General features: G+C 51.2%; 1 long non-coding RNA gene across 1 annotated transcript in view; it reads left to right on the top strand.

The window, feature by feature from the left end:
• The first annotated feature begins 6136 nt into the window (after positions 1 to 6136).
• The window catches only part of LOC111729348, a 4254-nt gene continuing 2590 nt past the window's right edge, over positions 6137 to 7800 (top strand). The window contains exon 1 of the long non-coding RNA XR_002776202.1: positions 6137 to 7359. This is a non-coding gene — a long non-coding RNA (uncharacterized LOC111729348). The remainder of the gene's footprint in view (positions 7360 to 7800) is intronic.

A 7800-nucleotide genomic window follows, 5' to 3' on the forward strand; every position in this document is an offset into this window, starting at 1 on the left:
GTGCAGACCAGACCCCGCCACCGCCACCGCCACCGCCGGTGACCCTTCCTCCTCCCCTCCTCCCACCTGCCCCTAAGGGATTCGGTTCCACCCCGAGGGCGGTAGGGAGCTACTGCAGGCTTTGAGCTCCGAGTAGGGGAGCAGCGTTGTGTCTCTGGGCCTCAGCAGGGAGCACGCAGGAAGGGGTTCTCAGACATCTGGGGTTCACAGACTGGTCAAATGTAAAAGGAAATATTGCAGACCCACTGAAGATTGCTGACTTTCTATTTTTCCATGTTGGGGTCTTTAGAAAAATAATTATAATTTCCTTTTCTGAAAGGATATTTATAAATCTACTTCTTCAGTAGGAAGACGATCTCCAGATAAAGGCCATTTCTTCATGTTGAACAAACATGGCTTTATAAATAACTTGTCGGGTCCTTGTGTTTGTCCTGTCACCCAAACGGTTGGGAACGTCGTCATGGCTAGTCCTTCACGGGGATGGGTCCTCTTCCCTGCAACGCTTCCTCTCTGACCACCGCTTTCCTGACCCCACTGGACCATGCAGGCCTCCTGCTGGGTCCCCTGGCTCCGCTAGAACCCTCTAATCATCTGGTGTCCCTTGGAGGCCGACCAAGGGTGCCTGGCCGTGAGGTCTGAACCATGAGGAGGGTCCATGCGGGTGGTCAGCAGATGTGACACAGGTCTCTCTGACCACTAAGACGGAAGAATGTTTATGAGGACAGGGAAATGGGGACAAAGCACAGCTGCCCCTCTGGCTATCTGCCCCGGAGCGAGTGTCGAATGTGTACGCAGGCATTTGGCCCTCCTGCCACAGGCCAGCAAGCTTCTGACCGCTGGAGGGAGGGCAGGGCAGGGCCATTGAGAGTGAAGTGTTTGCACTGAATCTTTTGGAGTGTTCTAGAAGGGGACTCATCCTCACTTCCAAAAGCCAGCAGGATATACCGTGGACATTTTACTGATTGGAGGGTGGGCACCTTCGGTAATTAGCATTGAAATCCCATCCCCAGCCTCAGAGCTGAAAGGGCCAGCTTCTCGCCGACGAGGCCCAAGGCCCAGAGAGGGAGGACTCTTGCCCGAGGTCGCACAGCAGGGTCATCCTGGAACAGCCATCGCTCTATCGCTCTCTTAGGTAACACGAAGGGGACTGTTGTTTCTAGTTTCTCTTTGCTTTTTAATCCCTCTCTTTCAAGAACAATTTTCAAGCTTTTCTGTTTCCAGGCGATCGCGTGTCTGAAACTGGATTGTCTGAGTTCATTTCTGAACAGTGGTCCTCTTCGCATCAAGCTTGGCCGCTTGCTTTAACCAAGCTCGGCTGTCCTGGACTTGCTCCCCCAAACAGGATGTGACTCGACACTGGAGACAGGCCCTGGGCTGGGCTCTGAGGACACTGAAGACTCAAGTCCTTGCTCTCCGGAAACTCACAGCCCAGTGGGGCTCCAAGGCAAAGATTGTTACCAAAGCTAGGAGGGCCAGGCGCTGAAGGACAGGCTTGTCATAGCCACAGGATCCTTCCTGGAGAGCTTCCTGGAGGAGGCGGGAGCTGAGCTGAGCCTTGCTCAGGTACACGCTCCATAACATCAGCTGCTGTTGTCACGCACAGTAGGAGTGAGGGGAGAACCTGGGAAGGCAACGCGAGTGGGAAGAACAATCCCTTCGACGAGAACGGCGTGCGAGTAAAGACGAGCAGGTCTCTGTGGCTGGAGAAGCTGGGAGGCAGTGCTGGATAAAGGGTGGGAGATGAGGCTGGAGAGAGAAGCAGGGGGCCCCCCTGGGGTGGTGGAGCATAAAGGATGTTAAGAAGGCTGAGGGCAGGCAGCAATTAGGGAGGCGATTGTCCAGACAGGGAAGGTTGTGGTCCAGGGGAGGGGAGGACGGGCTGATTACAGGGGCCTCGCAGGCAGGACGACTAGGACTTTGTGTCTCTTGTGTCCCTGGTGACCTTGCTTGTTACCAAGATGGATGGATGTGGAGAGGGTACCCCAAGCCAGTCCCAGGTTTTGGGCTGAGCCCCTGTGTGACTGGGTTGGGCTGACAGCAGGGCCACCAGTGGCCCTCCACCAGGGCTGCCGTGAAGGAGGGCCTGGCAGAGGGAGGGTGCGTGTGTGGGTCCTGGGGGTAACTGCTTGATACAGGAGTCCTGTTTCAAAGTAATAATGTGTCTCAGACTGTCAAGCCTACAGTGGTGGGTACCACCCTCCAAGCCACGGCGAGGAGCCCGATGGGCCTTGTGGAAAGTTGGAGGACCCTCCACGCCCCACGCCTGGGAGATGGTCCATGCAGTCCTGGCAGTGCCAGCAAACAAGCAGTGAAAATACCCAGTGGCCTCCAGGGGCAAGTAGGGGTCAGCCTTGCCTAGGGTCAGGCCTATGGGGCCAAGGCCATTGCCCCGGCAGAGCTCAGGGCCAGGTCCTCTCTGCCCAACTCTACTGGGGATTACTGAGCAAAGGTGAAAACGGGTCCACGGAGGGCCCACCCGGAACATAGGTGGTGTCCCTGCCATGACAGGCCTCCCGCCAGGTAGAACTAGGACATCTCTGTGTAAAAACTACACCCGCACACACTCGTCAGCCGCTGGTGCTGGAATAATCCATTTGCCCTTCATGGAAGGCCAACTGGTAATATATTCAAGAGCCTTTACAAAGCAAATCCTCTATGAAGTTATAATTACTCTCCTAGGGTTTCCTTAAGAGGATGCTCATAGCAGCATATTTGGAAATCACTTGGACAGCGACAACAAAGAGTTCGTTAAAAAAGTTCTGTGTGGGACGTCTGAGCCACGGATTCTTCTGCAATTATTTAAAAAGTGGGCTATAGGCACCTATTTGAAGACGAGATGAATGGTTCATTGTGTATTAGCGAAAATGCAGATTATAAAATATGATACATGGCTGCAATGATTTAAGTATTATGAGTAGAGAAGAAAGGCTGGATAAATATACACCCAAAGTCAATTGTGGTCACTCTGAGTTAGGATTCTGTATGACTTATTTTCTCACGGGTCACTTTTTTGTGTTGCAATGTCGTTGACAATGAACTTGTATTATGTTTGCAGTCAAGACAAAGAGAGTCGTGTGTGTGCGTGTGTGTGTGTGTGTGTGTGTGTGTGTTTCAATGGCCCAGAAAGAAAAAAACAAGTTCAGATAAAGATCCATAGTGACACACTGCTTCCCCAAAGCAGGTTTCTCTCTCTCAGCTTGGAAAATATTACGGAAAATGCTGGATGTGTAAGGCTGATGTGTTTCCCCAGAGCAGGGCTCCCAAGGATTGTCCCAGAGCACCTGGCCAGGGTCACCCCCGAGGAGCTTGCTACATGTGCAGGCCTTGTCCCATCCAGGCATTCTTGGAACTGGAATCTAGGAGAGATCTTCCCCCACCTCCAACAGAAATGTCTGTGTGTGTTGGGGGGCGGGGCGGGGAGGTAAAATGTACATAACATAAAATTTACCATTTCGGCAGCATTAAATACATTCACATACCATTACCCCTATCCGTCTCCTTAACTTTTTCATCAGATCAAACTAAAACTCCGTCCCCATTAAATAATAACTCCCCGTTCTTCCCTTCTCCCAGCCCCTGGTCAATATCATTTTGCTTTCTGTCTCTAGGAATTTGAATTTGACTAATCCAGGTCCTTCGTATATGTGGAATCATGATATTTGTCCTTTGTGTCTAGCTTATTTCACACAATGTTTTCAGGATTCATCCACATTGTAGCACGTGTTGGAAATTTCATTCCATTTTAAGACTGAATAATATTCCATTGTATGTATACACCACATTTTGTTTGTCTATTCATCGCCTGAGGACATTTGAGTTACTTCTACCTTTTGTCTATTGTGAATAATTCTACTATGAACATAGATGTGTAACTATCTGTTAAAGTCCCTGCTTTCGGTTCTTTTGGGTATATAGCCAAGAGTGGAATTGTTGAGTCATGTGGCAATTCTAATGTAGGGAGGAGGCAAGAGAATTAAAAATGTTAATCAAGCCACATGCAAAGACTCTAATATGCTGATCTGCGGTGCAGCCAGGCCAGAGGACACCTGCAGAGAAAGGAAGATTTCTGCTGGGATTGCTAATAGCCCATTCTCCACACCTGTGATGGGGAAACAGGAACCAATAGTCATTCCCTGTGGCTAAACCCATGGGGAACCTAAGGATTAAAGGCTGGGAACTGCCAGGAGGCCTTTCGCTCTACATATTCTTACCTTTTCACACTACAAACTCTTCCTCTATCTCACTGAATGTCCATATCAAAGGACATGGGAACTAAAGAATGACATATAAACTGAATTCCCTGAACACTCAGGGTCCCTCTCAGTGACTTTCCTCTGTCACTCTCTCCCGCTCGCTCTCAGCCTCTAAGATCCCACACTCGGCGGAGTGTCACCCCTTTTCTAAGAAACTTTCCTTTTGACTCTAACTTTGGCACGTGTGTTGACTTCTTTCTACGCTCACCGCCAAAGGACCCTCTTCTTCTCTCGGTACAGGGCTTGGTCTCCCCGCAGTCAAGTCGAGGGAATTTTTCCTGTCGCGCATCAATTCTATGGTTAACTTTTTGAGGAGCTGCCACCTTATTGTTCTCCACACAGCTGCACTATTTTATTTTTCTTTAGCAATGCGTGGAGTTCCAACATCTTCACGTCCTCACCGATGCTTCTTGGGTTTTTCTGTTTATTTTCGATAGCCTTCATCATAGGTATCAGGTGGTATTGCATTGAGGTTTTGATTTGCATTTCCCTAGCAATTCGTTTTGTTGTATATCTTTTCATGTGTTTATTGGCCGTTTGCATATCATCTTTGGAGAGATGTCCATTCAAGTCCTTTGCCCAACTTTTTAACTAGGTTTGTTGTTAAGATGTAGGAGTTCTTGATATATTTCGTATATAAGATCATTTTTTGTATATACAGTATTCTTGGTTCATAACATTTGTTAAAACATTCAGTTATTACTACTTAAACTTGGAAAACATTTAAAAAGACGGGTACGAGAAGCATTAGTGATTCTTTGAGTCGGCAATTCCGCACCTAGGGATTTATAACAAGGAATTTTCATGAACATGCACAAAGATTTAGCTACAAATATGTTCATCACAAAAGAAGGAAGAGATGGAAACTGACCTTCAATGTCCAATCATAGCATATAGGTTAAATAAAACATGGAACACCCGACACAGGGCTGTGTGATCACAAGTAGCATTGCGGATAAGCATTCAGTGACGTGGGGACATTTATAATATAACCATGCATGAAAGGAGAAAATTGCAAAACAATATGTACAGTACGATCCCATTTGTTTCAAAGATACGTACAATTGCGTAAAAAAGGAAAAATGCGTGCTTTTGCAGTCAGAAAAAAAAATCAGTTATTTTTAAGACAACCTCAAGAGTATGTAAAGTGTTAATTAAAAATCTATATATTTACAAAAAAAAAAAAAAAGGACTCAAGACCAGAGTCCACATTGAGCTCCCGGCCGTGACTTGCTGTGAGATTCTGAAAGATTTCTCATTTTTATTTGTCCATTCCTAGGTTTTCCAAATTCTCTACTGCCCGGTTGTTATCTGGTTGGGGAGGAGGAAAAAAGACAGAAAATTATCAAACTTTAAAAAATGAAAGTCTAAAGTAAAGAAAATCTGAATAAGATGAAATTTAGCTTAAAAAGCTCTGGAACGCGAGCAAAGGCCTGGCAGGCTCGAGCGCAGAGGGCGGGGCGTGGAAATTGAAATCGCCACCGCCACCGCCACCGCCGCCACCGCCCCGAGGCCCCGCCCAGACCCCGCCCTAATGCCGTCGCCGCCGCCGAGCCCGCCCGGGAGCTTCCGAGCGGGCCCCGTGGAGGCCCCGCCTATGTCCGCCTAAGGCCCCGCCCAGGCTCCGCCCCCCGGACTGCGACACCACGTCGGAACCGCCCGCAGCCCAGGCAGCGGGAGACGGCCCCCAGAGGCCCCGCCCCAGCGTGTGGAGGCCCCGCCCCGCCCCGCGCCCCGCCCCCTCGGCGGCGCCGCTGTGTTCCAGCAGTCGGCCCGCTGCGCCCTCGCCCGGGCTTCCGCGGTCGGCCGTGCAGAGATCCCGCCCCCAGGTACGTAAGGCACCGCCCGGCCCCGCCCACTCGCCGCCACGCTGCGTCCGCGCCGCCCGTCGCGCTGGTCTTGGCTTCCGGAGCGGGACGGAAGGGCGTGTGGCCTGCAAGGTCAAGGCCGCTGAACGCCGCGGTGGAAGGGCGCGGTTCCCCAAGGAGCTCCCGCGTGCACGTCCTTCTGTGCTCATTCCTGTTCTTGCAAGCCCCAGAGCGCTGGACCCGGGGGCTGCAGTGGAGACCTCACAGCCAAGGGCCAGAGATCGAAGAGGGGCGGCCCTGGCGGGAACCCCGGGACAAGAGCTGCAGGCGTGCCAGGCCAGGAGGGAAAGCGAGCGTATCAAAGCGCGCCGCAGCGCCCTTGGGGAGGAGGTGAGGCTCCCGTTAAGCCTCCATGTCTGCTGGCACCCTCTCTTGGCAGGGAGAAAGCTAGGCCCAGCAAACCGGGCTCTATCCCAGTTCAGAGCCCCCCTCTTTCTGCTGGCTGTGACTGGGGTCTAAGCTGTGAGAACATGGCTGGAGTTACAGCCCCACTTCAAAAAAGTTTGAAGGCCCAGAAATCTAATAGCTGCCATTTATTGAAAACCAATACCAGGCAGGGCTGGGATGTATGCCATGTGTCATCTCCTTACGCCTCGTAGCAGCTCCATTAAGTGCTGGTAACACCAGTCATCCTTTTCACAGATGAGGGGGGCTGAGATCATAGAGGCAACTTGTCCAAGGCCTCTCAAGAGAAAGAGCACATCCTGCACTTGGACCTAGATCCCTAATTCTAGGCTCAGCTTTTACACTGTGCTGATCTGGCTCCATGGTCATAGTTTGCTTTCAGTAGGCACAGTGGCTGCTAGTTCTGTTACCCAGCCTCACTGCGGCCTCATCCTCAGCAGGAGGACTCTCCCGCCCAGAGCTAAGCCCCTCTCTGCTCTGAAGGTGCCTGATGCCTATAAACTCTACCTCCAGGAGCCTGGAGATCTGTGCCAAGTTAGCAGCCACCTGTGTGTTACCCAGTGTCCCTTTGTGCAAGTGATGGGCATCTATGTAGTATCTAACAAGAGTGATAAAGTGGGTGATCTTTTGGACCAAGTCAGCTATGCAGGTGACACAGGGCCAGGAAGTGTGCGTGAGAGGACCCCAGGATATCAAACACACACACATACGGACTCAGTGTTGAAGAAAGCAAACACCAGCTACACTGAAGCTGCCTGCCTCTCTCATCTCCTCCCCCTGCCTCCCTGGGAGGCACCTAGGGGACATTTTGGCTTTCCATGTGCCTTTTCCAGGTTGGTAGACTAGGGCCACGTGATGCTGGACGTTTGCAGCAGACAGGACTCGAGGCCCTGGCCCAGGCCAGCGCGAGACCCAACACAGTGTGCCCACGACAATCCAGGCTTTCCAGCCTCCAAATGTACCTCAGAGAGGAAGCCGCACATTTGATTTTTTTTTTCTTGGCTCCATATTAAAGAACAAAGCATGGGAACTGGACAGGCCCCTCTATAAACAGAAAACACATGTTTTCTGAGAGAATGGGCTCTTCCTTTCCTGGTTTCTTCCCCTGTGGGCAAAGGCCTCCTTAGGCCTCCTGGCTGGCAGAGCAGGGAGGCCTCAGACCCAGGGCAGAGAGGAGGTGATTCTTTTCCCCGACTCAGGGAACACCACCACCTTCAACGGAGGAGGGATGGACTGTCAATGGGTCCCCACAGCAGTGGGGTGAGCCTGGGGTG

This window comes from Pteropus vampyrus, unplaced genomic scaffold (assembly GCF_000151845.1).
Source record: "Pteropus vampyrus isolate Shadow unplaced genomic scaffold, Pvam_2.0 Scaffold257, whole genome shotgun sequence".
Classification (NCBI taxonomy): domain Eukaryota; kingdom Metazoa; phylum Chordata; class Mammalia; order Chiroptera; family Pteropodidae; genus Pteropus; species Pteropus vampyrus.